At 40.6% G+C, this 15,904-nt stretch overlaps 1 long non-coding RNA gene across 1 annotated transcript; it reads right to left on the bottom strand.

Moving 5' to 3' along the window:
- Positions 1-10,834: 10,834 nt before the first annotated feature.
- LOC149122333 (uncharacterized) lies at positions 10,835-14,921 on the bottom strand. The gene is made up of 3 exons (XR_016220261.1): positions 14,756-14,921; positions 14,462-14,598; positions 10,835-11,324 (listed from the first exon to the last, which is right to left on the bottom strand). It is a non-coding gene; the product is annotated as an uncharacterized LOC149122333 (long non-coding RNA).
- Positions 14,922-15,904: the final 983 nt, after the last annotated feature.

The raw sequence follows: 15,904 nt of genomic DNA, 5'->3' as shown, positions 1-15,904 counted from the left end.
AAAAAACAGGATGAAATGCTTACTCCTAGGAAGGTGTTCAATCTATTAAAAAATCAAAACTTAGATGAAACAATTACACATAAAGTATAAAACATTAGTTAAGGACAGCAAAAAAATGAAAACCTAGCATGTCAGGCTAAGGCAGTCACTAGTATGCACATCACTTGATTAGTGTATAGAAGCGGGAGAGTTTTCCTGCGTCTTTTATTTCTTCATAAAACCTAAACAAATATCAGTCACCTTAAAAGAAAATATGTATTTTTTTGATGCTGTAGACATACAAGCACTGAAGGAATATTCACATGGCACTCTCTTCCTATGCTTCTGTTTTTTGAGGAACTGTACTTAGCACCTAAGTATAAACTTAGAATATATTCTCTGAGCTTATGACATTTTAGAAGTTATTCTGATCACCATAGCCTTGATGTTTAGTCATGAGTTCTAATAATATTTAGAAATTTTATCCATTTCTAACCAAAATTACATTTTTATTATTGAACATTTTTTTTAATATCCTGTTTCTACCACAGCCGGGCTGCCAGAGGAATAAATAAAACAGCAACTAGTTGCAATGTGCACAGCTTTCTGCTCTTTTTGATAGGTTATTTGTCATTAAAAGGTCTTAATAGATGTTTGTACCCTGTGACTCAGGTTGAGAAATATTAACCCAGTATTCACACATGCCCGTGTTTACTCTGTAATTTTATTGTGAGTCAGATTTAACACATCAGACTCAGACATCTGTGTGGTCATAATTCCTTTCCTTTGATGATAACCTAGGGACTGATGCAGGACTCCAAGTACAATGGTTGACTGCACACCGAGTTTCAGCACCATCACTTGTGAAAATCTTCTTGGTCTAGTGCAGAGCTTCTTAAAGATTAGAACAGATCTGTGGTATCAAAAGGTATTTTGATGGTCAGCCAAAATTCCATGAGGATAGGATTATGCTCTGTAAACTTTATCCTCCTTTCCAATGATTTTAAAATGTTTTTTTTTTTTCCAAGACCGATTAAATTTAGATTCTCTTTGTATTTGTAATAGATACTCTGAGTTACTACAATAGATTTACTGTGAAGTTCTGCTTGAACTCCAGAGATCTGAAAGCTGGCTTGGTCAAATGATTTCTAAGAGTGTTCTGGTTATTAACATGCTTAATGTTGTAAGCCAGATGAAATAAGGAAGCTAGCAGAAAAGCCGAGCTTTCTCTGGAGACAGTGCACTATATCTTGTTTTAATTTGCTCCTTGGAGTCTTTGAGTGTTACAGGTGATAGAGGTAAGACAAGGTTACAAAAGAGGTCTTCCTACTATTGCTCCAATGCAATAGTCTGCTTTATACTGGATTCTGTAAATTTGGTCTTCTTTAAGTGCATACGTTTTCGTAAAAATCTCAAAATTATTACATTTTAGTCTGTCTGAAAGGTTTGCAATTTCCCATCCAAAACTCTTGGGGCCAGAAATGCTTAAGAATTTGGATTCTCCTTTCCCCAAATTTCAGAAAGATAATATCAGCAAGGTCTGGGAAAAAAATTCATAGTCAAACAGTTTGAAATTTTCCCAGAAGAAAATACATGTATTGGCTGGCGCCATGGCTCACTAGGCTAATCCTCCGCCTTGCAGCACCGGCACACCAGGTTCTAGTCCCAGTGGGGGTACCGGATTCTGTCCCGGTTGCCCCTCTTCCAGGCCAGCTCTCTGCTGTGGCCCGGGAGTGCAGTGGAGGATGGCCCAAGTGCTTGGGCCCTGCACCCCATGGGAGACCAGGAGAAGCACCTGGTTCCTGCCTTCGGATCAGCATGGTGCGCCAGCCGCAGCGCGCCAGCAGTGGCGGCCATTGGAGGGTGAGCCAACGGCAAAGGAAGAGCTTTCTCTCTGTCTCTCTCTCTCACTGTCCACTTTGCCTGTCAAAAAAAAAAAAAAAAAAATAGGGGGCAGGCATTTGGTTCAGCAGTTAAGTCACCACTTGGGAGGCCCACATCTCACATCAGAGTGCCTGGTTCAAATCATGGCTGCTCTGCTTCCAATTCAGCTTCCCGCTAATGAGCACTCTGGGAGGCAACAGCAGTGTGGTCCCTGATACCACGTGGAAGACCTGGATTGAATTCTGGGATCCTGGCTTTGGCCTGGCCCAGTCCTGGCTATTGTGAGCTTTCAGGGGAATAAACCAGTAGATAAAAGGCCTCTCTCCTCTCTCCCTCTCTCCCTCTCTCTCTCTCTCCTTCTCTTTCTCCCTCTATGTCTGTGTGTGTGTGTTTGTGTCCACCTTTCAAGTGAAACTAAAACAATTTAAAGATAACTCAAAAGAAAAAAGATATTTCAAAGAAAAAATAATAATACAGAATAATCAACTGAGCCACTTATGACTTAGAGGTTCAGTAGTAGAAATTGGATTTGGCAACTGGGAGGTCATTAGTAATGCTTAGGCTTCCCTGCTGAACCAGAGGTGACTACAGTTTTGAGGGAATTGGATTAAGACAGAGGCAGAAAGAAAAGAAGTGGAGTCTAGGGAAACCGTCTCAAACAAAGAAACAGAGTTTTATTCTACAAGAACCTACTGGAGGCAAATAGAGGCAAGAATAACATTTAAGATCATTATGTTGACTGAAAAAGATTCAGAATGTATAGTCCTATCAAATCTATTTGTACCTCTCAGTCTTCTTTTTAACTCTCTTTGGAGTTTGCTTTCTCTCCTTTTCCCTGCATAAAAACTTGGGAATTCCAATGACTTTTCTAAGAACCTCAGTAATTCTCAACTCTTAAAGCAACCTTAAGTCATAAAACACGATTTAACTTTAGTAATTGCAATGTCTGGTACTATTTAAGAGTCAAAAAGTCTCCAATTTCATTCAATGGGAAGTCTTACTTACAAATTATGGCTCCATGGGGCTGGTGCTGTGGCATAGCAGGCAAACCACAGCCTGCAATACTGGCATCCCATGTGGGCATCAGTTCAAGTCCCAGGTGCTCCACTTCTAATCCAGCTTTCTGCTATGGCCTGGGAAAGCAGTGGAAGATGGCCCAACTCCTTGGGCCCCTACACCCATGTGGGAGACCTAGAAGAAGTTCCTGGCTCCTGGCTTCAGATAGGCCCAGCTCCGGCCGTTGTGGCCATTTGGAGAGTGAACCAGCAGATGATATAAATCTTTAAAATAAACAAATAGATAGATAGATAGATAGATAGACAGATAGATAGAGGCTCCATACAAAAAGTCTGTATGTAGAGGTTTACTCTTGAACCCAGTAATGCCTATAGAAGTAACACCCTGTAAATTCTCTGGATGACCCAAGGAATTTCGGAAAATAAAGTGAGTTCATTCTCTTTCTCATTGCCCTCTCCCTCCCACAGCTGCCTGCCTAGGATTAGAAGGCGGAGGAGAGAGTAGGTTGGAATGAAAAAGCCGACGATGAATGAGCAAAGTGTTTACAGGACTGACAGTTGCAAGCTGGCTCTGCAGCCTTTGGCTTCACCAGTGTTAAGGTCAAATCTTTTGTGGAATTTTGCATAAGTTCCTCAGAGACTCCCTATCACTTGTGCCTCTCACTTGTATTTCCCTGGCCCAGTAGATGCACTCTACTCTGGCAGTTCCTCTATTTCTCCCGGCCATCTCCAGCATCTACTCTGCTGAGGCCATTCCAGTCCTCGGAAGATGTAGGTCAGATCAACAATGACCCTGAGCACTTTTCTCTTATTTGTGGCCCTCAACAAATCCACAAGAAACCTGAATGCATTCTTGCTCAACTAGATCCTGGGAATAGAGGTAGACCTTAGGCAGTACCCATGTTTCTTCACTCTGCCTTATGTACCCTTCCATCATCATCTTCTAAGTGTTTCTATATGGGGCTGCGCACTTGAGCTCATTACAACATCAGTATGTTTTCAAGGGTGTTGTTGAAGGTCTTCTCACACACCACAGAGAAGCCGTGTAGAGGGGAGGAAGATTCATCATAACAGGCTGTATTCAAAGAAATCTTTTGCAAATACTGTTTTATAATCTGACCCCTTTATACCCACAAAGTGTGTGTTGCATTCAAGGGTTGTGTAACAACTGCTCCAAAACTCTTTTGGAAATTCTGCAAATGGTTTAGCACCTACTCTGGAATACAGCATCTACAGATGGTCTCTGACTTAGGATGCTTTGACTTACAATCTTTAAACTACACGATGGTGAGAAAGCAACAGATACTCAGTAAAAGCTGTACTTCAGATTTTGAATTTTTAATCATTTCCCAAGCTAGCAATGTGTGGCCCAGTCCCCTCTCATGGTGCTGGGCAACAGCAGCCACAGCTCCCAATCAGCCAAGCAATCACCAGGGGGAAACAACCTGTGCTCACAGAGTTTTGTGTTGCTCAGCTATGATGTTTGGCAGGTCAGCTGTATTAAATGCATTTTGGACTTAGAACATTTTCAACTTAGGATGGGCTTCTCAGGGAAAGTAACACCAACACAAGTCAAGGAGCACGTGCATTTTATGATAGTGCTCAGCTGTGACTGTAAATGCAAATCCTGTTCCAGATTATCTTTTAACGCAGGATAATCTACTGCAAACCCATAGGATTGTGTGAATAATTAAAAGGGAAGAATTGACTACTCAGGAAAGAATTGTCTACACAAGGAAACTTCCTGTAATAGGAAAGAAGGGATAGAATCAAGACAACCAGAGGATGGTTGTGATTATGGTCTCTCCAATATACCAGTACCAGTTCTCAACGAAAATTTTTTGAAATCTAATCTCAATCTTTAAACTGTGAAGCAAATTCAAACGCTATGCCTGTACAAGCTATACTTACACAGTAATACTCTACTATCTTTATATCTATAAAGATATTATGAACATTTAATCTTTTTAAGTGATTTTATTGTGCTTCTCTTTATTGATAAACACTGGAAAGTTTCATGGTATCTACAAAGTTACTACAGAAAAGTAAAACTGGGACAAAAAAAGTAAAATGGGACAAACTAATAATTTCTTATGTGAAATTCAGTAAGCTCTGAAAAACTTCAAGTGTTTGCATAAATTGTGGTGGCTTGAACTGAGGATAAGAAGTTTACGGTTTCTATTTTACTGTGAATACATGTATTTTCTTTTTTTCTTTTTTTTTTTTTGAGAGGCAGAGTGGACAGTGAGAGAGAGAGAGAGACAGAGAGAAAGGTCTTCCTTTTGCCGTTGGTTCACCCTCCAATGGCTGCTGCAGCTGGCGCACCGCGCTGATCCGATGGCAGGAGCCAGGTACTTCTCCTGGTCTCCCATGGGGTGCAGGGCCCAAGCACTTGTTCTAGTCCCGACCGGGACTAGAACCTGGTGTGCTGGTGCCGCAAGGCGGAGGATTAGCCTAGTGAGCCGCGGCCCTTATTTGTTTTCTTATTGTGATATATTCTCAGTCTCCTTGTGACTCCTTCACACCCTAATCTCTTCTCCATCAAAAGAGCTGATTACTTAGCTATGGGTTCTGTCTCTTCTCTGCATATCAGGTGGTCTCACATAGGCCCATTGCTTTGTGACAGATGATGATATCCAGGTTTATATCACCATCCCTGTGTGAACTGGTCACCTGACCACATTGTTTGAATGTCTAATGGACACTCCCAATCTAATATCAGACAGAGTTCCCTTACTTCTGTTCTCCCTGTCTTGCCCATCTCAGCGGAAGGCACCACCAGTAAGTCACTGCCTCAGGCCAAAACTCTACGAATCTTTATGCCTTCCCCTGTGCCTTATATCCCACATCCTAGCCATCATGATATCTTTCTAGTTTCATCTTCAATATTCGTTGTGAATGGAGAATCTAATTCCTACTGCAACAATTCAGATAAGAGATTACTTAAGTTTGTAGATCATTCTGGCGGAGGTTTGAAAAATAGATGTGGACAATAATTAAAACTTTCCTCTGTACTTTCCCAGTGGTCTGATCCCCACCCACATCTCATCCCCATCCACATCTCAAACGTCCTCACGGCCCACACTCCCATTGGCAGACTCTGTTCCTGGCAGACTTGCCTCCTATTGTTCTTGACTCAGGCTATCCTCGCTCCTCACTCAAGGCCTCAGCTTTAGTTGGCCATCCTGTCTAGACATTTCCTTGTTTGTGTATTGGTTCACATGTTTGCTGTCTGATTTCCTGCTCCTGTCAACCAGGATGTAATGTTTGCTCTCTTTCCTGTTCAACTCCACAATTCTAACAGCTATGAATGACCAGCACAGAGTAATTATCTGTAAATATCTGTTGATCGAACAAATGAACATAAGTATTTAGGGCCTATAATTTAAATAGAAAAACAATCATGCTGAGAGAGAAAGGACTCTGAGAAGCCTGATGTCCACTCCAGAGTCCTGACTCAGCTACTTTGGCAAACTCAATTAAGAAAACTACATATTTTTTCCTTACTCTCAAACATACAGCTTCTTGTGGGTATTACACAAAAACAAATGACAGCCCATAGAAATAAAAATGTAAGACATATATTTCCACACTGGGTTCAATACAGCACAAAACACTTATAATATCAAGCAAATGGTCTCTCCCCAGTAACAGCGCCCTTTTGATAAAAATTTCACACCACAGGAAATCCATTACAATAAATATCTGTTCCAGGATCTGTCCATGTAGCCATAATTCTCTTTATGCTTGATGCCTCTTCCTTGATGGACTGTCCTCGGGACCCTCCTCTCCTTCCCTCTGAGATTTCCAAGGTTTTAGCTTTGACTCTGACGACTTGCTGTTGTCATGGTAGCCTTGCTAGTTTTGCTTATATTTTCCTCCCATATTTTCCCACAACCTTTGAAAAGACCAAACTAAATATGTGCCAAAGGCTATTTCTGACTTAATGTTGTAGGCATGAAAATATTTCTTTTCTTAGCCTCTTGAAAAATGTTAAATGGTTGTCTCAGCATCATTGATTGAAACTATTTGTTTATTCCCAGGGCTGAAAGTTGAGGCCATTCTATTTTGATGGAACTATTTATTTAAAGCAAGCTTGAAATCAAAGACATCTCATACAGTATGCAGGGAATGCTGTTTGACCCAAGTAATCCCAAAGTAAATAATTTGTTGGATTACTTGGTAGATTGAGAAATGAAGGTAGGATTTAGGTGTATTTGTTTTGCCTTTTTCTTTTTAATTACACACTAAATAAGTGCATGTACTGTGCGAGTTTAGAAGAAAACAACGTCTTGTTGAAAAGAAGATGCAGTCCTGTCTGTGACCTTAAGTAGTCCTAAAGAACAGATCCTATCCATTCCCATGCAGTAGGGCCTCCCTGCTCCCCATGGTTGTCTGGCAGCTGACACACTCACATCCCTGACCTATTTTTGCCACGAAACAGTTAGGTGGCTTCAGGGAAAAAAATTTAAATCGCTGAGTTCCAGATTCTTTGTTTATACAACAAGGAAAAAAAAGTTTCACACTCCTAGCTCCAAGTTTGTACCATTCTCTTCTAGATTAGCCAAAGATTGCTACAACAGTGTGTGGCAAAAAGCAAGGCAGTGTAGCAGGGACTGTGAGATTGTCATAAGCACCATTCTGCAGCTTTGTATGTAGATGACCCCTCCCTCCCTTTTTAAATCAGCCACTTGTTTCCTTTCGAGCTGGTAAAATGCCATTTTGTGTCATTGAGATTTTACATAGGGGAAACATGCCACACAGATCTTATACCCAAGAGTTTTTTGTTGTTGTTATTGTGTATAAAATAACTCAATACAAATTTTTGTTCCTTATTTTTGCCTTTTCAATGGGTCTTTGAATTGCTAATTCTTTGTTGTCAATTAAAACACATCTCCACAGCCCAGCTGCTTGCATACCCATGTCCGCTGCACACCCTGAATCCTTGGCAGTCAAGCTTCTGTTGTTAAGCCCTGAAACACAATGCTGCTTTTTTTCGTGAGAGGAATTGTGATCATTTATTCTTGTAAAAAGAAGGAAATAGGCAAACTGTTATGGACTGATTGTGTGTATCCCTCCAAAATTCCTCTGTTGAGACTCTAATCCCTAATGTCATGGGACTTGGAGATGGGGCTTTTGGGTGGTAATTAGGTTTAGATGAGAGTGGGGCCCCATGATAGGATTTAGTACCCTGACAGAAAGAAGAAAAGACCAGAGCTCCCTTGCATACTTTCTTTCTCTCTCTCTTTACTTTGTCCCTCTCTCTCTCTCTCTCTCTCTCCTATTTGAAGACAACTAATGGCAGACTACTGTTATCCAGGAAATACATTCTTACGAGGAACCGAAAGGGTTGGCACCTTATTCTTTCCAGCCTCTAGAACTGTGAGAAATAAATGTCTGTTGCTAAGGCCACTTAACCTGTTGTGCTTTGTTACAGCAGCCCAAACAAAGACAGTAACCAATGGAAAGTATCTGAGTGGACTATGGGATAGAACTTATTGGCCCAGAGGCAACAATAAAAAGCTTGCAGAAAGTAGTAGGAGTTTTATGTGGACAGTCTGTAACTCCGTGTTTGGGAGACTTTAGCATTTAATCAACCCTAACAGAGCCCTCACTTAGTGCATGCAATCACAGTTGCTTGTCTGTTGGCTTCAGACATACTTTAGCCAGGAAACCCTTGAAAATGTGTAACAGGTAGTCCAGGTGAAATTAGAGTTCACAGATTTATAAGGCTCATTATACAAAAGTAGTACATGATTTAAAATATCATCTGATGAGTTTAAATGAATTTATGGGGTAAGATGTACTACAGATTAATAAAGGAAATCATGGATAATTGAAATAGAAATCTGATCTAAGAAACACTCCTGCTTGTAACCTCAAATGTTTTAAAGTTGACAACATGCACAAAATGTACCTGGCTGCCACTCTCAGACAAAGCACATCAGACTAACTGGCTCATTAATTTGACCTATTATGGCATTTCTTATGTTCTTACGTTCCTGTGACCTCCTTTAAGGCTTATTTGGCCTTGAAGCCCCACAAGGTGAAAAAAATTCTCAAAATCAATCAAGAAGTTAACCAGAGTGTTTTTCCATAGGCTTAGCAAATTGTCATTTATCCTTGAATGAACAGCCTCTTCCAGAATCTTCTTCCCTATGATGATGGCAAAGGGGCAAAGAGGCAGGTTGTGAAATTGCTGGCGGAGACTGGTTTCCTCCCTGATTCCTGTCCACCATTCAGCCAGACAGAAAAGTCTTGAGTTGAAATATTTAGATAATCTCAGATGAAGGAATTCAGATCTACTCATTCCTGAGAGCTTCATGGTAAGGCCTGATTAACCTAACACAATGGGCTAGCAAAGTGTCTTTCATTACTAGTAAGGAAATCAAAACTGACTCAGCATAACATAAACAAATCCACATGAAGCAATTAAGATAACGCGCCATGAATTTATGTTTCAAAATATCATCATAATCTTGAAGGTGTGTTCTCATGAATGCATATGATTGAATGAGAATGTAATTGGTTACCTACATGAGATTGCTTATGCTTATGTCTAAGATGCAAAACATTTTACAGCCAAAAGAAACAGGGTGGGGTAGCAGCCACATGAGAAGAGGTATGTTTTGATGAAAAATACCAGTATCCAAACTTTTTCCAGGAGATGGACACACTTCCTGTTGAGGTGGTTGATTCTTTCACCTATTTGTTATTTCTGAAAAATTAATGCTTATTCTGTGACCATAAACCAGTCTTGAGTGAAAGCTGTTCTGCCAACATTGCCTGAGTCATTAGAAGTGTCGACCAGTTGTTCTCCTGTCCTTTCTGCGTGGCTGAATTCCCTTAATGACCAATTCATTGTGTGTCTTCAAGCATGACACCTGAAAAGCTGTGATCTCTTTAATGAAGGATCCATTAGTCTTTCAAGAATGTGCACATGTGAAGTTGAAAAACCTATTCAACAAACTATCTCCTTGAAAGAACGCTGATCATACTGCAAAGTACATTTATACAAAACATAACTTCTTCATACATGTGGAACTGGGTGGGGTGGTTTTTGGAGCCACGGGGGCTAACCTGGGAAGAATACAGGTTCAGTTTACTAAATATTTTCGATTTTCATGAAATTGCTAAAATACCACTTTTCAGTCAACATTTATATATAGCAGAACATTCTTCCTTAGAACATAAACCATTGTATGTTCTGTTTTCTGTGTGCTTTGAACTTCAGCAGCACACTATCTCTAAGATTCTCCGATCACAGACAGTCACCCTGCTGTTGTGTGTTTGTGCTGTTTTATGTAAACCTTTCTGGTGCCATTAGAAGTGACTCTCAGGAGACAAAGTCTAACATTGACCCTGTGGATTACCTCTTTGTATATTCACTCCTGCATTTCAGCTGTACCTTTATAAACCTATTCAAAGGTCTCTCTGAGCTTCAGACATTTAGCATATCCTCTGCAGAATCTGGAGAGAGAAAAAGATGTAATTATAATATGTGAACTGCTCTAGCTCTGCGCATTAACACAGTAATAGAAAATAGGAGTTTTTCAATACGAAAAATAGGTTTTTTTCCACATTTTTTATTTCACATATTTAAATATAATGCAATATATCAGGAATTAATTTTAAGGTAGTCAAGTGTGATTTATCACCATTAAGTCACTTTTCCCAAGGAAAATAACTGGATATACTTTTTATATCATAGAAAGAGAAGTAAAGTATATTTCATTTTAATGCAGAAATACAATTTTGTGTCACAGTATAATTGGATTGGTGGTAAAGGCAGGCGACTCATAATAGGGTTTTATTGTATTTTTTCCTTAAAGTTGCATGGTAAGTATCAGTTTCCAAAAAAGCACTTATCTGGAAAATCATCTCAATACTTGTTTTTCTGAGTGTTTACTTGAGAGACTTCCATGCTAGTAGTATTTTTTATTGGAGTAAATATTTGGGTAATGTCTATTGGATAAAAATTGGAGCTAATAAAGAGTTCAGTAAGCAAAGAGCTGGTCTATGAGCCATTTTTTCTCAGTCAGGAAGAGTTAAAGCTAATGGTTTTGATTAGATGAGAGGGCAGAGTACAATAAATACTGTCACGGCCAGTGTCTTGCTTGGGCTGGACACCTTGGATGCAGATATGCCCAGTCACGTCTGGAGCCCTGCAGGGCAATGCCCACCCGTTGCATGGTAGATGAAGGATGGAGGAGAGGATGCTCTCTGAGGAACAGGGGACAGGATGTCTCTTCCTGGGGGAGGGAAGTGGGAAGCAGCCCAGCTTGACTCAGTAACAAAGACTTAATCTTCAGAAGGAAGCAGGGATTTTGAGTTCAGCTGGAGTCTTGTTTGCAGCTGGTTGGCTTTCCTGTCTAGCTCCCCCATGGACTGCTTCCTGTAAGTTGTGAGTTCTGTGAAGTGTCTCTGTCAGGAGCATGGGTGGACCTGGGAGGAAGGACAGCAAAATGAAAACTGAAAGAGCTTAATGGCTAGGGGTCCTCTCTAGTACCGCTTTGGTACTGACCCTGCTAGACGCAACATTAGCAGTGGGAAGAGGATACCTGTCTGCTTTGCAAGGGAAAAGAAAAATCAAAACTATAAAGACAAAACCCAGAACAAAAAACCTCCATAAAACCAAACAACAACGACCAGTGTTGCTTCTCTGGCTGCTGAAGGGCCTATGAGGCAGTGTGGGAAGGGATGCATGGCTGTTACAGGAACTGAGGGAAGAGGCCTCACTGACTTCACTGAGTGCTGTGAGGATGGGGAAGAAGATAAAAAGAATAATTGAGGCCACCTGTATTATGATTAGTTTTTGTGGTGATAAGCAAGCAGCTGAATTGCTTTTCTCCATGTTTAAATTATTAAAAATGAGTGTTGGCACCACTTGATGACTTTCATATTTAATGGGCGGTGAAACTCTTAAAAGACTTTTATTTGCTTACATTTTAAAGATAATAGTTATTTTTATGAATTTGCTTGTTTATGATAAATCCTTCCTGTTGGTATTAGAATGTTAGGAAAACGCTCTTTCCTCCTGCTGATGTAGCATGAATGTCCACGTTGGGAAGTGGACAGCTGGACTCTACTTTGTCTTTAGCCCCTACCCTGCCCTGCCCTGCCCTGCCCTATGATGACCTCTAAAGCAGGAGAGTTGAGCACTTTGGTTTTTTTTTTTTTTTTAAGGCTTATTTATTTTGAAAGAGTTACAGAAAGAAAAGGAAAGACAGAGAAGTCTTCCATCTACTGGTTCACTCTCCAGATGGCCGTACAGACCAGTGTTGGGCCAGGCTGAAGGTAGGAGCCTGGAGCATCTTACAGGTCTCCCACGTGGATGGCAGGGCCCCCAACACTTGGGCCATCTTCTGCTGCGTTTTCCTGGCCATCAGCAGAGACCTGGATGGGAAGCGGAGGAGCTGGGACACAAACCGGCACCCACATGGAATGCCATTGTTGCAGGCAGTGGCTTTACCTGCCACGCCACGATGGAAGCCGCATTTCTGAACACTTTGAAACAGAGAATTCTTTGTTTTGGGGGACTGTCATGTGCAGTGTGCAATGCTCAGCAGCTTCCCTGTGTAGATACCAGTAGCTGCTGATCTCCCAACTCTTCACCTGTTGTTTTAACAAACAAACAAAAAAATGTCTCCAGGTGTGTGTTTGGCCTAGTTTGAATCCTGGCTCTGCTGTCAATTCCAGCTTCCTGTTAGTGCAGACCCTGGGAGGCAGCAGGTGATTGCTCAAGTAGTTGGTTTCCCACCCATGTGGAACACCTGGATTGTATTCCCAACCCCTGGCTTTGGCTTTGGCCCATCCTGCTCATTGTAGTCATTTGGTGAATGAACCAGCAGATGAGATCTTTCAGTCTCTGTATCTTTCTTTCTTCAAATTATTAAAATAACTTTAAAAACTTAAAGTTTTACACATTGCCAGTGTGTGATGGGTGGGAAAGAGATTGTTGCCTGTTAAGAACTACTGATTGAATTCTGCCGTTTAAACCAAGATTCTTGGAGGAAAAAAAATGTTAGTAGGATATTAAAATAACATCCCCCTCTTCCAGAGAAGGCCCAGGGAAGTAACAGTTTCTGCAAGTCTCTCAGTTGTCATGGAACTGTACAGCCTCTGCGTCCTCACCTACCAGGGCACTGGAAGTTTACTGTAGGTTACAGTGAGGATCCCTGAAGGAAAAGACCCACTCCAGCGGGGTGACACATGAGAATTTGACAAAGCACACATGTACATATGAGGACAGGGATGTCCCTTTTCCCCAAAAAAGACCTGCAAGATGTTATGGCAGGTCTGAAGGGGTCAGGGGAGGGGTAGTTATCATAACCCAGAAAGCCTTGGAGAGGACCACCAGACAGAAGCATGGAGGGATGCAGTTCAGCCCACAGCTGCCAGGCAGGAAGGCACCTGCGGGAGGAAATGCTTTAAAGCACACCCACCTTCCACCCTTTGATTGCCTGTTGATGATGCCCAGATCCAATGGGAAGCCACAGGGGGAAAGGAAGCTTTGTTGTTGTATCCATTGAGGTCAGGACTCTGGGGCTCTATTGTTCAAGAGCCCACTGAAGAGTACAGAAAGGATCAGAAGGGGCAGAGGGCAAACTTCCAGGCAGTTTTAACCTTAAGAAACCTGAATATAAGCACCTATGAAGGCCATGGCAGTAATGCTTTTAATAACGTGCTATAGCAAGTGTCTGCAAACTTTTCCTGTGAAGGACCATAAAGCAAACATTTCAGCCTCTTTGAGCTGTACAGTATCTGCTATGTAGAGCAAATGAGTTCAACAAATTATTATTATTATCATTATTATTATTATTTTGGTTAAGAAGCTGCACTATGCCAACTCCTTTGCTATAGGAAAACACAGAGCTACTTGCAGAGTAAATTAAGTCATTGTTCCCCAACCCTAAAAGCCAATATAAAGCAAATAGATCAACCCTGGTGTGTGTGTGTTTATGTGTTTGTGTTTGTGTGTGTTTGTGTGTTTGTTTGTGTTTCCTATCTAGCCTTGGAAAGTTAAAGTAATCTTGCAATAGGATTTCTGAATTTTAGCTTTGACATATCAGCTGCACTATTGCAACAGGATGAATGAAGAGACTGATTTTGTATTTAACATAATTTTAATGTCAATAGAGTGTTGACTAGAAATTTAGAAAAACCAAGTGGGAGGAACAGAATTATTGTTTATGAAGTCAATGAATCAGTGGAGAAAAACAAATGGGTATTAATGGCACATGGATCATAATTTATCAATCATAATTATAATATCTGCTTAAATAAGTCTTTATTAAAGGAGAGCCAATTTAAAAAGTCCAGACTACTCACTCCCTGGGCTGATGCTATGCTTGTCAGATGGTCTTGCAAGAAAGTTTGTATTTTATAAAGGGGACTCACTTCATGTAAAAATCCTAGAGACAAATATTGAAATTTCAGCAAGGTACCAACTGTGCCTTCCTCCCTCCTTACTTTCTGCTCTGCCTCCTCCTCCTCTGCCTCCTGTTCTTTCCTCTGTAGATTCAGGTGGCATTGCTTTGATGCACCCCAATACATATATCATCCAACTCTGGCATTCTTACCAGGTGGCCTTGGTCGTTTCTAGCTTCAGCCGCAGCCTCCAGTTTCATCAGTCACTTGAGTGCTCTAGGTGTGCTGCCCTGTAGTATGACTTGGTTTCTACAGTGTAACATGGTTCCTTTTCCTTCATTCTCTCACCCTATGGACAGTTTGAAAAAAATGTAAGAAACACTGTAAGATTATTTATAATTATTGGACAAAATCAGATATCTTCTAAAATCCTTAAGTAACTCTCTCTTATAGCCTCATTTGCATTGCAGCCAGTCTTTCTGTTTTCTCCTGGGCTCTGGAAATACCTGCACCCCCCACAGATCTTCTTGTGTGAATAACGGTGGCATTCTGGGTTTTTCTAAGCCCAACTCTGCATCTTCAGAAACTCCCTGATGCTCAGTGTCTGATAGTGGTCAGTCTCCTTTGGCTCTTATCAGTCTCCCCTTTTCCATCATCTGTGTGTAAGGGGGCAGTGAGAGTCAGCTAGATTTCCTCTCCTCTAATATAAGTTAATTAGCCTTCCCTGGAGGGCAGATACCATGTCTTTGTTAGTTAAAGACAAGGGGAAAGGTAATCTCCATTATGAATTTTAACTGTGGAAACTATAATATACAAAAAGCTCGTAGTTTTTAATAATTATTATCATTTTATTTTATTAATTAGTTTTTGGTTGTCTTATTTATTAATTTATGTTGCCTGCCACTGACATCTATGCAAATATGGTAAGAGCCCATTGACCATGAAATGGGAGCTAATGGTCAAGGGATAGCTGGGATATCCTTTCTCCAAACTTTTTTTCAGGGTTATTATACTCTCAGCAAAATGTAGAGGCAATTAAACAATTTGAGTTAATATTTGCCAGTCTCTTTTTTAAAAATGGATTTTATTTATTGGGATCTCCCTCTTCTTTCATCACTTCTGCATATAGAATTGAACAATTAAGCAACTATTTGTATAATTCAGCTTTCAGAGAGCTAAAATTGTCCTTGTCCTATTTAATCTTACCCTTTGAAAAACCAATCACAAAGTACAGGTGGGAGAAGTTTTTCTAAGAACAGCAACTGCGACAGAAAGCTGAAACTAGTAGGTTTAATTCCTGACATACTGATTGAGATGAGCACTGCACAGCTGAGTAACACAGTTCACTCTTGTCCTAACAAGAAGCTGCTCCTTAATAGTTTTCTAGTCTCTATAGTCAGAGCCTTTTTAGATATTAGTCCTAAGAACAAGCCAAGAACAATGAGTCAGGCAGAAGTTGACAAGAAATAATGTGGTTATATAAATGCTTTAGACCTGAAAGTATTTATCAAATTTGATCAACTGAGTACTGGGGCAGGGGGAGACAAAGAGTATTTTGGCTTTTATAAAAGCTTATTTTAAGGAAATTATGTACATCATGGCCTAAGGAAACTTAACTACATTCTTTTTTGGAATAAAAAGCTCCATTACTACAA

This window comes from Oryctolagus cuniculus, chromosome 14, assembly GCF_051225735.1.
Source record: "Oryctolagus cuniculus isolate XC-2025 breed Fujian yellow rabbit chromosome 14, ASM5122573v1, whole genome shotgun sequence".
Lineage (NCBI taxonomy): Eukaryota > Metazoa > Chordata > Mammalia > Lagomorpha > Leporidae > Oryctolagus > Oryctolagus cuniculus.
Note: the sequence above shows the minus strand (reverse complement) of the source record. Positions and strands in the feature narration are given on the sequence as shown.